At 40.7% G+C, this 19,764-nt stretch overlaps 1 long non-coding RNA gene across 1 annotated transcript; it reads left to right on the forward strand.

The window, feature by feature from the left end:
* Positions 1-501: 501 nt before the first annotated feature.
* LOC118557992 lies at positions 502-19,393 on the forward strand. The gene is made up of 3 exons (XR_004928151.1): positions 502-738; positions 18,479-18,544; positions 18,647-19,393. It is a non-coding gene; the product is annotated as an uncharacterized LOC118557992 (long non-coding RNA).
* The last annotated feature ends 371 nt before the right edge of the window (positions 19,394-19,764 follow it).

The raw sequence follows: 19,764 nt of genomic DNA on the forward strand, positions 1-19,764 counted from the left end.
TCCCAAACTGCTACGCTCACAACTCATAGAAACTTCCATTTTAAAATAAATAAATAAAATGATCGTACAATGTTCATCAATGTTTGTCTAAAATAACACCTATTTTTTTTTTCTCTGGTTTTCTGCAACACCATTAAAAATCTGGTCTGAGCTCCTCACATAACTCCAGCCCTGTTTGCCCAATTGCAGCAATGACCCACATGTATAAATGAATAAATTAGCCTGCGTAGTATAATGCTAAATAATAATCCACGCAGTTGAATTAATACATAAATACATGGATGTATTTATGCGTAATCTCCAATGCAACTCATTTGTTGGGCCAGACAGTCGTGAGAGAGGGAAAAATATCATTATACAATAATTAGACTTCCTTTCCATCGCCCATTACAAAATAGGAAATATTCTATGTATTTACATCTGACAATGTCAATCCCATTCAGTATCACAGCATGATTTGCAAGTCATGCAGTGAGAAAGACCCGTCAAGGGAGAGGATAAAAGGCATAAAAGGATTGGGATTTGCTTCCTTCCAAGTCTGTCCAGTACAAGGGGAAAACAAAATGTACCCGTGCACAACGGGAGAGGCAAAGGGGGGATTACAAAAAAATAATACAGAAACATACTCTGGATAGGCTTGGAGCTGCTACAAAAGACAAACGGATGGATGCCAATGTTTCCAGGAAGCAGGAGGTAAAGAGCTCGGTTTTGGGGTTGTCTCTCGTGGCTTTCATGCGGGTGAGTACCGTTCGTAGTCTACTCCTGTTGGATCCTCCGCTGCTGCACTTTTAGAGCAGTTTGAACTGCTTTTTGTCATTTTCTTCTGCGCTGTTGAAAAACTGGAGAGACTTTGAACTGCCATGTTGCCCCCCCACCCCCCCACCCAACCCCCAAACTCATCCAAGAGGTCACGCTCAACCTTTTTTTTTTTGTTTTTTTGAGAAACACGTCCTCTCCCAGAGGCAAACAACTTGCAAGTGGACTCAGACACTCGGCGGTGGAACAATACGCTTCCTCAGGATCTTAGGAGCCGATTTGCATTGGCAACAGGTAGCGGCTCTCAACGGGGGCCCCGGATGTCTGTTTAGAAATTCATCTAGTCCTTCACATCAGAGAGCTCCGGCGGGCTCAACAAGGGAAAACATGAAGGGGACCAAAGTGTTGGAGTGCTTTAGTTGACAGGCTCAAACAACTTATAGTGATCCTTCATTGCTGCGTTTGATGGACATCTGAGCACCACTTGTGAAAGCGTGGGGGATGACGCGGAGGGGGTGCCGGGGGAAAGGGTGGGGTGATACACGGTGTGTCAACACCAGGACTGATGGAGTGTGCGCTAAAGCACTGTATTGAAAAAAATAAACAAATCAGAAACAATTAAGTGTGAACTCTCATGGAATATTCATTGGCGAGCAGCCTTTGCATGACAAGCCATCACGCCACCTCCAGTCCATTTTTTTTTTTTTTTGTTCCTTCTCTCCTTGTCCTGCTCACATGGAGATGTGCCTGCCACTTAAATCAAATTAGTCATTAGCAAATTGAATCAACAATTAGAGCAAAAGAGCTACATGGAATTAGCGTCAGCTCAGTCACATTTGTCAACCAATCAGAAGAACCTCTGGAGTTTTTCCTGCGGTCTAACTCCACGCCGGTGCATTCAAAGTCACGGCTGTAGCTCAGGGCAGAAGGCCCCTTCAGTTGCTTTCCTGCCAGGGTCACCTAGCATCACTCGATTTGCTTTAAATTTGCCAAACTGCATTTGTTTGCCTTGATGGATCGGAGCGCTTCCCCGATCTCCCACTCCTCTGGATTATTCGTATCGACATCTCTCACTCCTCTCCAACGCAGCTTTTAGTTAGAAGCTGTCAAAAACATTGCTGGCAGAAATGGAAGTATCCTCATTATGCAAATGCTGGCCTCCACTGATGGCATGTTCTGTTTTTATAAATTGCATCTCCCCTTGTCAGAAGTCAAATTGTATTTGAGCAACTTCAGAGAAATTGTCATGAAGATTTCAATTTGGTTTGCCCGCGATGCCACCATCAATTTAGTCTGAATGAACGCGGACATCTGTTTATTTCTTTACAAAGAGTAACATGATTGTGCTGCTGTGGGAAGCCTTTTCCACAATCACATTATTATATAAGTCCCGCGTGCGGTAGGTTTTTGAAAAGAAACAATAATAACAACGTAGAAAAGTCAAAGTAAAGTTGTTCCAGATGCAAATTTTGCAACTAAAATATGACAAAGAGACGACGTCGGTGTATATTCTCAAATGCTTCTCTGCACAAACTTTGATGGGAGTTGATGAGCCGTCCTCTGAGGAAATATTAATAACGGTTTTCCATTAGGGGTAACAAGATAACTCGTTTAAAAGTAAGCTCCTGTATTGCTTCGTGATTTTGGAATAGTTGTTGGGTTTTTAATTTTAGCGTTTTCCTGCAGGCTTCTGTTGCAAATCGACAAACCAACAAAGTTTATGAATAAAAAATCGAATCGACACCCGAGCAAGCGCCGAACAATGAAATCCCAATTGCAGCTTTTGAAAACATTCTGTTTTGCATTACAGGAAGTATCCTCCGGACATCGCCTCTGTGAGCCTGGAGAACGCTTTATATATATATATATATATATATAGAAATTGTTTAATCTCCTGGCAAAAAAGAAAGAAAGAAAGAAAAAAAACGGCCTTGGAGAGGGTTTTGAAACTTGATCAGTGTGGAAAACTGTGTTTGATGGGATTAAAGAGGAAGCTGAGCATGCAGTTTGAGGCATATAAGAACATATAAGGTTTGGTTCTGTTTGGGCTGTCAGCACGGGTCAATAAAAATCTATTTTCTGGGATTTTAATCTGTTTCTTCTGTAAGGTTAAAATGGATCTAAACTACATTTAGGAGTTGGACTTTCTGGCTTATCCTTACTTGGATTTTTCCCACCCCTGGTTGTTTCACCTGTAGTGGGATTCTAATGGTCTAAAATGGGGAAGAAAAAAAAACATGCATTAAAGCGACAACAAAAGCCCAACACAACCCCACTGCCTCATATCCTCCATCATTGTTCCATTACTGATAAGTGTGATGCTTTAAATCTCTGACAGCAACAGAAATTAATGGTGCCTGGCTACCAACGTTGACAACCCAAAGACAAAAAGGGAAGGAAAAAAAAATGAAGAAAGTGAGAAAAAACGTCAGGGTCGATTTTAATATTCATGAATTTTCTACTAGCTCAGTTCAGCAGTTTCGATTAAGCATTAATTAGGAGCCAGAGGGGAAACCAAACAAAAATAAGGAGCTGAATGACTAATGAAGGTGGTTGAGATGTGGGTAGACTGTCACGCCACTAATGGGTCGGTGTTATGGGTGCTACTTGGGCAGGAGTGCCAACGGTGTGGGCGGCTAAGACGCACCTCTGCCCACACCAGAGATCACACTCGGAGAGAGAAAAAACACACTCTGGCCATGAAAGAATAACACTCGCCTGAAAACAGCGAACAACCGGAGCTTCGCGGTAGAGGGAGAGAAAAGAGAGAGAGGGAGCGGGGCAGACTCCACGTTTGGGAGGGGTTCATGTGTTTGGTTGAAGGCGCACACGTTCCTCCAGGAAATGGGAGATTTCTGCAGCCCTTTTTCAAAAAAAAAAAAAAAAAAAAACAGCTGGAAAAACTTAAAAACACCGATCCCGATGAAATCACGTAGGGGTCAGGAAATATGAAGACAGTCACAAGAGGAGGCTCTAACGCTGAAGTCCTTTACAACACAAAATGACATTTGTTTGCTCAAAATACATATATATTTCAATCAAACGAATATAGAACAAATTTGACTAAGCTTAAATTAAATTCTAGCAGTTTTTTATTTATTGTTGGTAAATGCAAGACGTAGATTCATTAAGAGGAGCATTTCTATTAAATGTGTATATGTTTGATATGATATATAAACATTTTGTGAGTTTGTATCCCAGCTCAAGTGTCTCTGTAAACTGAAACTAGGTAAGATACTGCTAATAAGCTCCAGTTGAAGAGTATAGAAACTTTGACCAAAGCCAATAAACCCAGTGCATTTCAGGCCCATCATTGCCCATGTTTGTTCCAGTAAATGCAGCGGCAACATTGTGAATAATCTGGCATCTCGGAGGAATTTTAGGTTAATTAATTATTCTTCACTTTGCTTCAAGTCCATTGAATAAAAACTATATAGGCAAAACAAAACCAATACAAGCAAGCTTTTCACTTGTGTTTTATACTTAACGCAGCAAGTAAAGTCAAATTATTTATCATTTTGTGATCTTTAGCCTCACAAACAAAACCTTTTACTATTGAATAAAACATCCTTAAAATGTAAATGCCCTTCTACCCAGAGTGTATGATCTCAGGGTATATCCGAATATTCAACAACATTATTACATGATAATACAATGTATTATCATCTCAATAAAAGGCAAAATGCCCATGGGTTTCCTTCAGTGTGTCACAACTAATGTGAGCTTTAATTATTATGGTGTACTTCATGCATTTACAAGACTACAATGTATATGTATGACTGCTCTGGAGCTGAATATATTCGTCAAATATGAATAAACCACATAAATATGAATTTGGAATAAAATTTTCATTCATTATTGTCATGGCTCCAAAATGTCAGCGAGGGCACGATTTGCATCCTATAAATATTTTCATCTTAATTACGTTCATTTCTTTTAAATATAGCAGAAGTGAGAAACTGCTGTGTGATTTTCTTAGTGGTTTTATAGTTATTGCAACGGTCAGAATCAGAGGAAGAGTACAGAAGAAAATAGGCTATCTTTTCTTTTATCTGTTTGAGGAAGGGCTTTGCTGTCTCCTCTCCGGGTAAAACAAGGATAAACGAAACAGGGGGGGAAATAAATGATATTGTTACAGAGGAATTATCCCTAAGCCTGCCCATGATATTTGAATTGTATTGGTGAATTGTAATCAGGTATTTTAGCTCAGCTCTCCGTGTTGAACGCCTACCATCTGGTATTGGACGACAGTGTGACAGACAGGGGGCTGCGGAAAGAGGAGGAGGAGGCGGCACGGCGGGGTCTGAGAGGCAGAGAGAAAAACCTTATCCAGCTGAAAAGCCCGACGACTTTAGTTCCCCAATCTCTAAATCTACACATTGTAATGTAAGCCCACAGACAGGAAGCCCAGAGCAAACAGTGTCTGTATGACCAGATATAGGCTGGAGATCCGTTGCAATCATGCGGCTGTGTCGGGGCTTTGTCCACTCTGAGTAGGGGAAAAATGAAACAAAGCCAGACTTTCAGATATTTCACCGTTTATACGTTATTCTTTAAGCCCCAATTACATTCACTCTCTGCTCTGCTTTCAGACGCTATAGCCCAAGATAATGTCCTTTGAGATTGGCTTCATTTCTGTTTTTACAGTGTTTTCACTATCAAGAACCAACTAGAAAAAGTGTAGTTTTTATTAACATTATTATAATTTTGACCAGTGTATGCATATAGCCGGCTACTGGATATGGACAGTTACCTTCTTCTCCTGCTCAAAACTGGCTTTATGCTAATTTAAACTTTCCCTAATCCTGAACATTCCCAGAACATTTGATCAATTTATCAGATCCATGGTTAATACCATTTCCTTTCTATTTCAAGGTTTATAGTGTCCCCTTTATTTCTGAAAAATATAAGCTTGATGAAAATATTTTCATTAGTTTTTTTGTTCTTTTTTTAGTTGAATAAATGTTCTGCTTGTATTTATTAAGATAAATCAGTGACGTCCAACAGAAGTATTGTTGGGTTTAGTTGTTTCTACTGGTCTGGTGTTTAGAAAATTAAATTGATTGGATTTAAAGTTAAATATTGATTTTTGAAGGTGAAGTTCTGGAAAATTACTGTTCAGAATCTGAATCAACTTGAACCGGCAAGTTTTTTGCACACAAACAAGGAATGCGACTTCAGTTCCACTTTGCTCTCAGTACTGCTATTTGAAGTACAACTATACAAAAAGGAAAATAAAGAGTTTTTGCAGATCTTTATATATATATATATGTGCATGTTTCTACAAAAAAGGAAAACATGGCTGGATTGATGTAAATACGCATGGTATCAATCTGGGTACTCTGGCTGCATCTGAAATGTTCTAATTGTAGCTCCTAGCTCCTGTTCACTGACCTTTCATGAGGTCAACAGTAAGAACTCTTTTGGGGGGAAAAGGAGCTTCGGACTGCTATGACGATTTACTACAGCCTTTAATTCATAGGTTATTATGCGACAGAAACGCACATGAGTGATCGTAGTGAAATCCGGGCCTACAGCCTTTCCGAAGATTTACTACAAGTGCACGCTTTCTTCTCACCGGACATTTTTTGTTAATTTCCGTGAGGTGGGATATGCTTATACGTCATGTCACGCAAAGGATTGTGGGATTCCTTAGCACCGCTAAGGGACACAGCAAGGTTCCTATGCTAAAGGAGCTATGAAAGGAAGCATACAGGCTCCTCCTCCTATATCCTTCTCTACTCACAGCACTATTCAGACAGCACTTATCATGGCAACTGCTGACACACTTCCACTTTGGCTAAAGAGTCCTTACCCATTAGACCTTTTTATGGATGCAGCCACTGTCTCTGTGGTGGCTGTTTTTTTGTAAATAGGGCTCTTTAGAGCATGATGTGTGAGGTCTCCCGAGATGTTAGCTACCCTTTTCTTGACTCTAGACCATTACAAGTTGTGGATGCAGGGAAGGCCAGACCTGATGATCCATTCTGCACACCTGATTGTTCGCTACAGTTTGGACCTGTCCTGTTTTGTGGATGAGCCACACCACACAGAGATGGACGAACACAGGACAGGCTGAATGAGGGCAGTGGAAAAGATGAGTAGCAGCTCCTGTGGAAGGATGGACTTCTTGAGTTGCCGGAAGTCCAATCTCTGTTGGGGCTTCTTGCAAGCAGTGTCCATGCATGAGGACCATCTCAGGTCCCAGATCTGGGTGGTTCGTGGGGACCCGGAAGTGATTCACATCAGAAACAGTGTTGTTAAAGATGGTGAGGGGAGGCAGTGTTTGTGAGGGTGGGTGTTTAAGAAGTTTCAGGAGTTTCACAGATGGGAGCGCTGAGGTGCACTCATGTGTACAGAGAGGAGGGGAGTGGGGAGAGATACCAACCCTGGGGGCACCGGTGCTGATAGTTCTTGTGAGAGAGAAGATGCTCCCCAGCATCCCCCCGCTGCTGCCGGTTAGTCAGGAACCCTGTTTTCAATTGACAGGTGGACAGCGGTAGTGGGGCTGGGTGAGCTTCTGGTGGACGGTGTCTGGGTTGATGGTTTTCTCCAGTTGGAATCAATATTTCTGCACCTCTGGATGCATTTAGACATTCAAACAAATGAAATAGAATTTAAAGCTAATAAATATTCAATCTTAAGTTTTAATGGGATTTTTTTCAGTTGTATTTTTAGAGATGGATTACTCTACCATTAGATCTAGTACTTTCCACACTTCTTAATAAGTCTGGAAACCTAGAAAATGTGTTCACATGTGGTTCAAATACACACTACTTCAACTTTTTCTCAAGATGGAGGTTTTTCTGGTGGATTCAGTACTTTTTCAAGTTAACACCATCAAACATTTTTATCAGTTTTAAGGTCACTACCTTAATATTACTAATATTAATATTACTTAATATTATTATTATTATCATTATTATATTACAACTTTTTACTGTAAAGATACTCCCTGTTATCTGTGGAAATAGAGGCATCAACATGTTGATTGTCCATTTATGGCTACGCTTAGATATATTAAACAAATAATAATAATTAAGGGCTGTTAGGAATTAATAATATTTTTTCCCAAATTTGAAAGTTTCAGGATGAAAGACTATAGGCAGCATCTGGTCATCCAGTATGGGAGGTGCTTTCCACACTTCTTATTACATCTTCATACCAAAACATCTTGAGGCGATCTCGGGTAAATAATGATTCCCTTCACCAGTTTTGGAGTTGAAGGAGAGGCTAACATTTAGCCTTCCTTTGAATTCAGTACTTTTTACTGTTTATTTCATTTGGTCAAAAATTGGACGTTTGATTTCTCTGTTCACTTTGGCCTTCAGTTTTATTTGATATGTTTTTTGGTACTGTAAGCAACAGAGCAGATTTGGAGCCAATGTCAATGTTTTTCCCAATTCTAAGGGCAAAGTTCTTCCTTTATTTGAAATATAGAGAAGTAGTCAACACCACACCTTTGCTTCAATACCCTAAATATTTTGGTCAGATTTCAAGAAAGCACAAATTTCTTAATATTTTTTCGAGATTATTTCTGCAGCTCTATTGCTTTCTGTTGCTTTTTGGCTAATTTAAGTTTGCCAACATATCTTGATTAGATTTGAGACCAGTGTTCCGGGTTAGGGTTCCTGTCTTATTCATGTGGATGAAAATGATTATAATCCATTTTTAAGTGGCTCTAAATAAAAAATATGTCAAGTGACCACTATTTGCTAAATTAATTTCTGATACTCTGATACTCTAAAACAGAAATGTAGGGTTAAACCATGAGACACATATGTTTCTGGTTAGGTTAAGCCAATAAAAAACGTCTTGGTTTAGGTTAGGGCATAATGGTGAGAGACTCTTGAGACATTTTGTTATGATACCAACTTTATATTGAAAATCTGCTACCTGGTGAAAATAAAATACATATTAAATGTGTATCTTTTATTACAAATTTGACAATCTAGACAATAGGACAATCTAGACAATAAGACAAAATGTCACCACTTCCTCTGGATCAAAGCTTCGTCCACATGGGCAGAAGGGAGTTGGCTTTGCTGTGGGTCCTTCAAAGCCTTCTAAAAGTAGTAATTACCAGAAATACATAAAAATAATTCTTCATAAAATGCTATAAACAGTTTTATTTTCATTTTGTAACTGAGACAATAGGATCTTGCCATCCATTCACACTGGCTTGTCCGTGTAGGTACACATGGGGCTTTTGTTTTTGTTTTTCTTATAGAGAACGTGTAATGCAGTTGTTGACTCTACACACAGGTTTTTGAGGTTTCCGAAATTCTTGAATCAAAAATGCTACATTTGGAGATGTGTCGTTTACTGCGGGGGGCCCCCTGATTTTTCTGTTTATCGATCCTGCATCCACCACATCCGCTTCCTTTTGTTCCAATGTAAGCAAACCCGAACTGAACAACACGTGAACGTCTTATCTGGTCAGCGAGGGTCAAGCGTGAACAATAACGGTGATTATCACCATGGGCCGTGGGTGAGGGTGTGAGCCCGTGTTGAAGTTTTTCTTTTCTTTAGTCAGCCGTGCCACCTATCACAATTCATTACCACAAATTAGGGTTCAATAAAATTGCTATTCAGAGATAATTAGGAGCTGGTTTGTGGTGGTGGGGACGCGGTGGTAAGGAAGGGGGTGGGGGAGGTTGGAGGGCAGAGGAAGAGTATTTGTGGGGGTGGGGTGGGGGTGTGGGGGGGATTTCCTCATGTCTTCCTGACCCAACCCAACAAATAGAAGGTTTTGCAGCTGAGGCAAGTGAAGTAAGACCCTGACCTGCTGTCCAAAACACCCCCACCACCCACCACAGTGGTCGAATACACATTGAGAGGACACGAACAATAACAAAAAGCAACACAAATACCCCCCATGCACCCCCACCCCACCCATCTTCTTCTCACCTGCTGAGTTGGAACTGCTCCAAATTAAACAAATTATTTCATGCCTCTCTTCTCTTGATTCATTTTATACTTCACAAAAAAAAGAAAAAAAAAAAAAACGTGGTGCGACGGCTCACCAACAAACAGTTGGTCCACATAAGGAAGGCGGCTAATAGGGTTGCGTCTGTGGGTTTGTGAGCGGCTGCCGGAGAGAAGGAGCAGGGGTTCCGCCTGCATATGTGCACAAAGCCGGGGAAGGTTTGTCTCTCGTTAATTAACACTTCCTCAATGCTACTGATCTTTGCATTCAAGGAGGATCGAAATTTTTCGTCGGGTCGACAAAATTTGCCTTCAAGCAGACATATTTAATTAAGACACAGCGTCGGATTTCTTTTATATTTGCATTATTATTCATTAGTTTAGTTTATAAAAAAGTACAGTAAATTGCTCCTTTTGTTGTTGCTGTAGAGGTGTGTAAATAACAAAGCTGCAGCTTTCTTAATGGTTAATTTGTTGTTTTTTTAAGAATAAACCTGACTGTGACTCCAACACCAAACCAAAGTAAACAGATGTTTTTTTTTTTCTGTTATTTAATAGCTTCTTTGTTACATTTTTTATATAGGTCACTGAATAAGTGCGGTTGATCGTTTGTCAATTTGTTTGCTCTTGCTTGACATTTTTGTGGATGCTTGAAGCAAACTACAATTTTTCTGTTTTTGTGTTTAACTTGAGGATTTTTTATGCCATTTTACAATTAGATTGGTTTTATTCGCAATAAAACTTTATTCTATTTCTTGCTTTATTTTTAGTTGATAAACAGTTTAACAAAAATATTTTGTAAATTAGCTTGTTTTAGCTTTAAAGCATAAATAACAAGATACTTACTGAAGATTGAAGTTTAAAGTAATCTTTTAATTTTAACAGGTTTCTTCTTCTGACTGAAAGTAAAATGAATGTTTCGTATTCAGATTACTGACCTGAAGTAAAAGATTAGTTTACAAATCTTAAGAAAAAAAAACTCATAGAAATATGACAAAAAAAATTGGAAAATTCTGAACAGTTTGATTGGTGTACGGCTAATAAAGATCTGTCAATTGATCACTGAGAAGGGTATAAATAATTTTTGACAAGCCTTTTTTTTATTACATTTTATTGAAAATAAAAATCTGACATAAGCAGATTTTTAAATTAAAATATGGATTGCAAGTTTTTTCAAAGTACAAATAGTTCTAACCTTTGCAGAAAAGAATACTTTATGCAACGAATACAAACAATTATTCATCTGTTTACTTCATTGAATGAAATTTATTGACATAAAAAGTTTAGAAGATGAAGGGAATTTAGTTTTAGCTTGCTTTTTTAACTTAAAAATACTGAACAATCCATCAGAGTTAGCTCCCATATTCTCACTGTGTGTTATAGAATAATAATTATCTATGTATTTACTTGTTAAATTAAAACGTATAAGTAAAAGCCATTATTAGATTTCTTTCGTAAAAAAAGCTAAAGTTTGTGTTAAATTGCTGTTTTACACCATACTAACATGTGCTTTAGCTCTGACGTAGAAACAGTTCAGCTGCTGGGTTGTAGAATACGTTTATTTACCTCACAATAATCTCTCAATGGTTTTATAGTGTAAGCTTATAGCGGTGATTACTAGGCTTAGCTATGTAGACATAGTATACTATTTTTTTTTTTCAAAAAATAACTCAAATCTTAACTCTAAACACTAAAAACACTTATATATTTTAGCACATCTATCTATCTATCTATCTATCTATCTATCTATCTATCTATCTATCTATCTATCTATCTATCTATCTATCTATCTATCTATATGTATATGTGTGTGTGTATATATATATATATATATATATATATATATATATATATATATATATATATATATATATGTATATGTACATATTCATTAGTGGATTTGAGCTATAGAATGCTGCTGCTGAAGCTTGTATTAGCAGGCTTTTATTTTTACTTTTTATTTACTTAACTAACATGAGCGTTAGCTTCGACGTGTTAACAGTTTAGATGTAGAATAACAAATATTGACATATTAAGTTTTTGTTTTAACTATCTAACAGTGGCTTTTGCAATTTTGTAAAAAAAAAAAAGAAATACAAAAATGACAAATACATTGGCCAAGATTATCAGGTGCCATTTATAAGAATTGATATTAGCCATTAAACTGATAATAAAAGAAACAATGTGTCACATGTTTAACCATTTTTCATTTGAAGCACAAAAACTTGGTACCAGATTGTTTTCTTCGAATAAGAACAAATCGACACCCAGGGTGAGGACTTTTAATACGTTTTGTCTGTTTATTCTTGAGCTCTGCTTTGGCTGCAGTTACTGACATTCAGCTGCTCTACTGAACCTGTCAAGTTTAACTCCACTTGTTCCCTCTTGTGGCTGTTTGTGCCCTGCGTCCTCCTTCATCCTCCTCCTCTTCTCCCGTGTCCTCCAGCTGTCTGCATTATGACTCTGGCTGCAGCCCCATCGCCACTGGAGGGGCCGTGTGAACCGGCCATTTCGGTCACCTCGCATCAATGTTCGGCTGGAATGTGCCGTGGCCCCGGCCCCGGTCGAGGGACACCACTCAGGGGGTTGAAGGAGGGGAGGGGGGGGATGAGGTTGCAGTTGTGGTGGTGCTTGTCTGAGCAGGTGCTCAGTTAGGGAGCAAGGGGGAAAATAATGTTGATGTAACGCCCCTTGCCAACCATTGTGGGTGGGTGGGGGTTGGGTTGGTGGGGGGTACATGGACACCGAGGGACACAGAGAGCCTGTGGGTGTGCCTCTCTAGAGGTCACTGTGCCAGATCACAATCACACTGGGCCTTTACTTATTAAGTGGCTTTCTGTGCACCCAGTGGTCAGCCAGCGTTACACGTCAACTAAACCTGCTCTCCCGCACAAATAGAAGCTGGTAAAGAGACACCAGCCAGCTATTGAGACCGCCACTCCGCTGTTGTGCTTGTCCCTGCCACTACCTGCCGCTGTGGACAAGCACGGCACATGATACCAGAGGTGTAGCATTCCTTCTCCTCCCCTTGTTGAAAGAAGTCCTTTACACACCAAACAGAGCATTGCAGACTCTCTGATCAGCAATTATGCACTTTAGAGGTATTAAATACTGCTGAGAGGAGAAAACGGGGGCCTCAGGGGACCACCGGCAGTCCATAAATACACTTCCCTATGCTGAGTAAAACAAGGGGACCTGCCATTTCTAGACATCCTCCAAGCATTGAACGCAAAGCAATTATGTCACGTGGATTTCAGCTTTACTTTTTGTGTGCAAAGAAGATGACAACTCTTCAAAGTTATTAGCTGTAAATATGTGTGTGGGCCCATTCATGTTTATCTTTTTCTATATTTATAATTAGCACAGGTCAGAGCTTACCCATTTCTAAGTGGTGAGCTGGCACAAAACATTATCATCAATTAATATGCCATAATCACTGGCTTCACTTTCATATGCACTGTATGCATTTGTCTTTTAAAGTGATCCGGTTTGGCAATCCAGCCGCCTCCTCTCTAATGTATGCTAATGTGAGTTAAAACACTGCGGATCGTCTCTGAGGAATAAGAATCTATACCGCCCCCGTGCTGGCGGCATGTTCCTTTTATGCAACTGAGAAAACTTCTTCAGCATCCAGTTTGTCTCACTAATTTTGTAATGCATTCTATTTGTATGATTTCCTCACGTTTTCCTTCCCTGAGTGAAGACCTGTGAGTACAAGAGACATTGGCATGGCGGAAAATATTCATAACCATAGAGCTCTTACCCATTTGTCTCATCACAATTTCAAATGTAAACACATTTTATTAGACTTTCAGAAGATCAAGACAAAGTGGCATTTACATAGAAATCTGAAAACTATTGGATGGATTTGTATTCACCCCATTAAAAAAAAAAACCCTATGGTGAAACATGGTGGTGGCAGCATCATGTTATGAGGAAAAAAAGTAAAAAAAAAAAAAAATGGAGGCTGGTCACAGTTGATGAGAAGATGGATCACGTAATCCTTGAAGAAAAACCTGCTGAAGACCTGAAACAACACTGAGTAGTGTGGGTAGGGGAAGTTAGTAGTTGGGAGGGGGAAGATAAAATAAAAATGGTTTACAAAAATTCTGGCGGTCTAATCAGGTGAGAAGAAAACTGAACTTTCAACCTCCAAGCAAAAGCTAACTTGTGGTGGAACACTACCAATGTATACCAGCTTAAATACATCATCACCATAATGAAACATGGTGGTGGTAGCATCATGCTGTGGTGGATGGTTTAACATGGACAGGGAAACTGGTCAGAGTTTTAATGCTGTGTATTAGATGCTCCCTTTTTATGAACCAACATTGTGAAACGCACTAAACAACTGTTGCGCTGTCATGACTTGTGGCAAAAGTTATTAACTGGAAGGGTATCAAGTATGGTACATGTGATTTTATGTTAAAAAGGTTTCTCAACATGAGTGTTTTTTCTACATTGAATCAATTATAGCAAATTAAGAGTTGTATATTTTTCTGTGTGACATTAGTTAATTATGATAAAACATTGCCTTTGAAGTTTTTTACACAATCCTGGCAGCAGTTGTCTAACTCAACACTGTTCAAGCCATAGATGTAGGATCATATCTGTACTGCGCCTGCAAGTAAAACATTTAGGATTGTCGGAACAACAAATGTTTAATGGAAACTTTTAGGCATATTATTTCATTTTAGAATTTGTTCCTTCATTAGCTGTTTGCTTTTTTTTTTTTTTTCTAAACGACTATATTTAGAACTGTTGAGGATTTCATTTATCTTGACAAAAACCCTGTTCAGTCTGAAGAAAGGTCACCCCACAGCATGGTGCTGCCAGTACCTTTTTTCACTTTGGGTATGGTTTTCTTTTGCACACTATCGGTTTGTGGCTTTAGCTAAAGGTTTCACATCAGCAAATGTCAGTGACATTCAACCAGGAGAGCTGAACTGTATTTCTGGTTAATTAAATGCTATGAAATTGATGGTAGGTGTGTACCAAAGATGAATCACTGCCAAATGGAGCTGAAACAAGTTTCAACAAAGGATTTATTTAAGGTGGTGCACAATGATCCAACCAGGTTATTGCAGCATTTCAGTTTTTATTACATTAGTTCCTAACATATTGCCTTGTTTTGCAATTGAATTGAACAGACCCTTGGCCACATATAAGACAGAAAAAGTTTGGAAGTGATTGAACATGCTTTCATATTTATTCCGTCACAAAAATGCTGTTTTTCTAGAGGTGCGTATCACTATGAAAGCCAAAGGACTGTCCGTTTAAAATGAGATCAAAGCAGCCAGCACTGAAATGGTTGCTTCCCATGTCTTACAACTACTGTGCCACTAAAAGCATATCTGTAAGGTGGCCCTTAGCTGTAGTATCATTGATTGTTGAAATGTATAAATCATAAACTTGAATAAAATACAACATTTTAATGGAAAGTTGCAATGGAAGGTATGGCATTTGTTTTGTATTTCTAGTTCATGTGGGTGTGATCTATCCCATTCAGCCAGCACAACTGGGCAAACTGAGCAATAGTAGTGTGTCCTTCAAAGAAAAGTGGTTCTGCTCTGGAGAGTTTTTAGGTAATTTATTAGCAAGTTTGAATAAGATCCAAACTAGAAGCAGGAGACCTCTACTGTAGCAGCATTGTGATATGACATGATTGTCTTCAATGGTTGAGACGGAAATGATCCGACAGAACTTTTAAGACAGTCGATTTCCAGTTTTAATGCAAGTATAAAACAAACCCTGGGTTGAGACAAAGATAGCAGTAGACAGACCTCTCCAAAATGCACTCCGCAGTTAGTGCTCTCCAGCTGCTGAAGCACCGCGGGCGAGAGGACTTAAAGAACGGCATGAGTGACGCACCGCTTGGGCGCAAGCGGTGCTGAGAAGAGGGGAAGTGACAGCAGACAGTTGCTGCACACTGCGGCAAGCTGGTGGTGTCACACCTGGCAGCTGTCAATCACCGCGCTGGTGCAAGAAGAAAAAAAACACCTCACGTCCCTGATATCGCAGGGGCCCCCGCCAAAACGCGCCTTCGGTGGTGTCATTCATCCGGCTCGCGTACAGAAAGCGCGGGGTCACTATCCTGTCACTGCAAGTCATAGAGAGGAAGAGGAAGAAGAAGAAGAAGAAGGGAGAGGGGAGGGAAGCATTCGTCTATTTACATATGGAAAGGTCACAAATAGCCTGCAGGCACTGTGCTAATTAGAGAATGTGGCAAAAAAAAACTCCAAAGATAAATTGAAAGACAAAACTGGAGAGTTATCTAAGAGTACTAACTTAATGAAGGTGGCGATGAAGTGAATAAAAGGGAAAGGGAAGTGGGCAGACCCATCAAAGGGAGACTCAAACAATAGAAGTTGCATGGAATATTGCCTTTTTTTAAGTTTACTGAATGAGTTAGATCCTCGGTGGGCGATGAGCAAACCAAAGTGGTCGCCCAACTCCCGCGCTCCTGCAGATGCAGTGCTGGTTCTATCACAGGCCTCTACCAGCAGACATTGACCATATGACGGTGTTCAGATGACCGGCCGTGGATGATGTCCCTTAGCCAGATAATCGAATCAACCTTTATAATTCATTGTGACAAGCTGACAGGGAAAATGAGTGTAAAATTTTATACTTACATGAATTTTTGTGTCAGATCACCGTCTGTGCACTTGTTTATCTGCCCGGCCATAGCCGAGGGCCTCTTTCTCCGTGGGCGCTCCGTGGAGTCCGTTTCCAGGCCTTCAGACACATCGTCCTTCGCCCTAGTGAATTTGTTGATTAATTTCTGATGCTTCCCTTAATTAACACCCCCAAAGGAGAAAGTAGATTTCCTAACCCAGCTTTGCTGCAGAATAAGCACAAAAAAACCAGAGTCTGAAGAAAGATGACCTCGGGGAGACAGACGTTGGGATGTCCAAAATGACATTACAGGAGCAACGTGACACCAGGCCAGGACCTGGACCTGGGCGATGCCTCAGGAGCTCCAGGGCCTTTTAATCAGTGGCTGGAAACGAGCTCCCTATTAGTCTCATTTCATTTGCTTTAGCTTCGGCAAAGACGCGGGATACACAAGATGCCACCCGACGCCTGAAACATGCTGCGTCTGTGCCAGTGCCGTTGCCGCCTCCGGCCCACGGTCATTAATTGATGCCACTCGCTTACTTCCAGTGAAATTGGCAGATGATAGACAGGGGCAAAATAAAAACGTGATTTCTTCCTCGTTTTTTTTTTTTTTCCCTTTTCTTCCCAACATCAGAGTGGATCTCACTAATTGGGTTGAATGGCGCCCATCTCGTCTTGTGACAGCCAAGCAGGATGCATGAGAAGCTGCGGGCAGCTTGGAGAGCTCTCACCCTGCCATGCCAGAATCAGAAGACACGCCGGCAGGAGGGGGGCGAAAGTTGCGAAAGACACGCTGAGACAAAAGAGCACAGCTAGAGATTGGGCGCTCACTTTTCAGGGACCTTGAACAAACAAACTTGCACTTTGTGTCGCCGAGGGCAAGAAGTTGTGTCCGTCGTTGCTTCAGTCAGGGAGGAGCAACTCGCTGCATCGGTTTTAGGGGAACATATCAACAGTGGAGAGTGGGAGTGTAAAACTAATACCAAAGCAGCATATTCTTAGCTAGCAAAAGCTCAATAACCCTGATTCAGGATTCCATACAAAGTGTGGAAAAGTATGGAATTTGGTTGTTTTTTCCTGCACTTGGTGAATGTGGAGACAAAATAAAGCATGAAAAAATATTTGCAATTCCAGAGTTTCTTTCTCAATCCTGAAAGTTGCAGTCATCTGTTTGCCCATCCATCCATCCATCCATCCATCCATCAAGCCTGCTAACCATCCATTTAACTGTCTGTCTATTGAGGCCTACGTCTAACCAGCTAGCTTTCACTTATTTATCCTTTCATTCATCTATTTGTCAGTTTAAGCATCCTCCAGTGATCAGTTGGTCTTTCCATTTATTTATTCATGAGTTCATCGAATCATCTTTTTGCGTATAGGTCCATCTTTCTGTTAATCTGTCCATCCATCTATTCATTTATTCACCTTTTTGTCCATCCATTCATCCATCTGTCTCTCGACCCATCTATCATTTTATTTATCCTTTGATCGATCGATCGATCGATCGATCGATCTATCTATCTATCTATCTATCTATCTATCTATCTATCTATCTATCTATCTATCTATCTATCTATCTATCTATCTATCTATCTATCTATCTATCTATCTATCTATCTATCTATCTATCTATCTATCTAACTCTGTTCGTTGTCTTACCTTTGGGAATTTGACGTTCTTTGCACTTCTTTAGAATCTCACCAAAGGTGTGGGAAATTAACAAAAATGAAGTACACAATGAGAGAGCTGAAAGCCCATCATTTTTCCTGAATGCCAGACCAATACAGTGTCCAATTAGGGCCATTAAATGTAAATTTGATCCGGACGCCTCGAGTAAAAACAGACACGGATGTTTGAGCGGGGTCGTCTCAGCCCCGCCGCCAGACAATCGTTCGCTTTGTGTTTGCCAAGATTCGGAGGGCAGAGAGGGAAGAGGCAGGAATTCCTGTTACAAAAGGACAAGACGTGCAGGTGTAATTGGGATATTTGGGAGGGTTTAGTTTCAGGCCCCATCTGAGCAGCGGGGAAATGAAGCCTGTAAGATTAGAGCGGCAAAGACCCTTTGTCTTACCTCTTTGCTTCATTCCTCTTTACTGCCTTCATTTTTCTATTTCCACTTCTCTGTTTTTGCCTGCTTTAGCATTTATAATTTACTTTTCTTTCTGTTGCACAGGACATTGACACTCAGCTGCCCCGCTACCCCCCTCTCCCCGCCAATGATAGGAGCTTGATCGGGCAGGTATAGGTAACAAATGAGATCAATTAACGTGTCCAAGAGGGGCACCTACCGGAGAGTCCGGTTACACTAAACGATCTCCTCATCTTTTGTTTCCCTCCGCAGGAATCCATTTGCAACCTCATCACTTTCCCCCGGTCTGAACAACGGAGCCGATTGTTCCAACCGCCCGCCTAATGGAGAAGGCCCAAGAAAACCTGGCTTCTTACCCCTTGCTGCCTGTGTATCTTTTCTATCGGGGCTACGACTCGAAACGGAGGGCAGACCTCAGCAAAGTGAACCCCCACCCCCCCCCCCCCCCCCCCCACATCGTCACCTCCCGCCCCCGGCACCGAGGGACATCAACGGGCTCCATTTGTAGCAAATTTGCTCCCCCAGCTCTCTTTAATTGACCGACTTTGCCACTAACAAGGAGCTGATTGAGCTCAACAAAAGCGCCGTCTCAGTACCAGAGGTCCATTTCACGTCTTGGAAGTCAACCGGCAGCGTCGCACTAACTGTCTTTTTATCATTTTCAGGCCGAACTTCTTCTCTCTATGGCTTGATGGAGCTGCTTCCTAACAGAGTGACGCGTTTGCAGAGAGAGGAAAACCAGCAGCGTTGGAAATAGAGGCAGTTATCCCGACTTAGCGAAAAGGGGGCTGCCGCTGATGGCATCAGTTGATTCTGCCGTTTCTTTATATCTGCTTGATGAATGTGATGTTTGGCCACCACAATTAGACAGGATTGTTTACTATATAACCTTGTAATCAACCTGGCTTGGTTGACAGCTCACCATTACCCCTTGATAACAGGTCTGCCACAATTTGGACCCTGAAAGAAAATATATATTAAAAAGAAAACCACCGAGAAGCTTCTTTGGCTATTTTTGATGCTTTATGGATGGAGTGCTGGCCCTGTTATCTTTGGGCGTAATTTGTTTTCAAGAACTGTGATTTACATTTCATCGGGATTACACCTTTTAGAGCTACGCGCGGGTTGAGAAGTAGGCAGCCGGTGAATGTTCTACATCCCCACCAGAAGAGCAGGGAGGAGGCGGCGGCGGGGGGCTGTGGTGGTGGTGGTGGTGGGGGGTTCAAACGATTTCCAAGTCCTCAAGTGGAGAGGATTACAATTACAATTAAAAATCAAAAGCCCTGTGTGTCCATCAAACGACTGCCCATAACCCTTTTGTGTACCTACTGCCAAATAATGGCAGCTAGTAGAAGGGTTGGCAGATGCAA

Source organism: Fundulus heteroclitus, chromosome 24, assembly GCF_011125445.2.
Source record: "Fundulus heteroclitus isolate FHET01 chromosome 24, MU-UCD_Fhet_4.1, whole genome shotgun sequence".
Taxonomy (NCBI): domain Eukaryota; kingdom Metazoa; phylum Chordata; class Actinopteri; order Cyprinodontiformes; family Fundulidae; genus Fundulus; species Fundulus heteroclitus.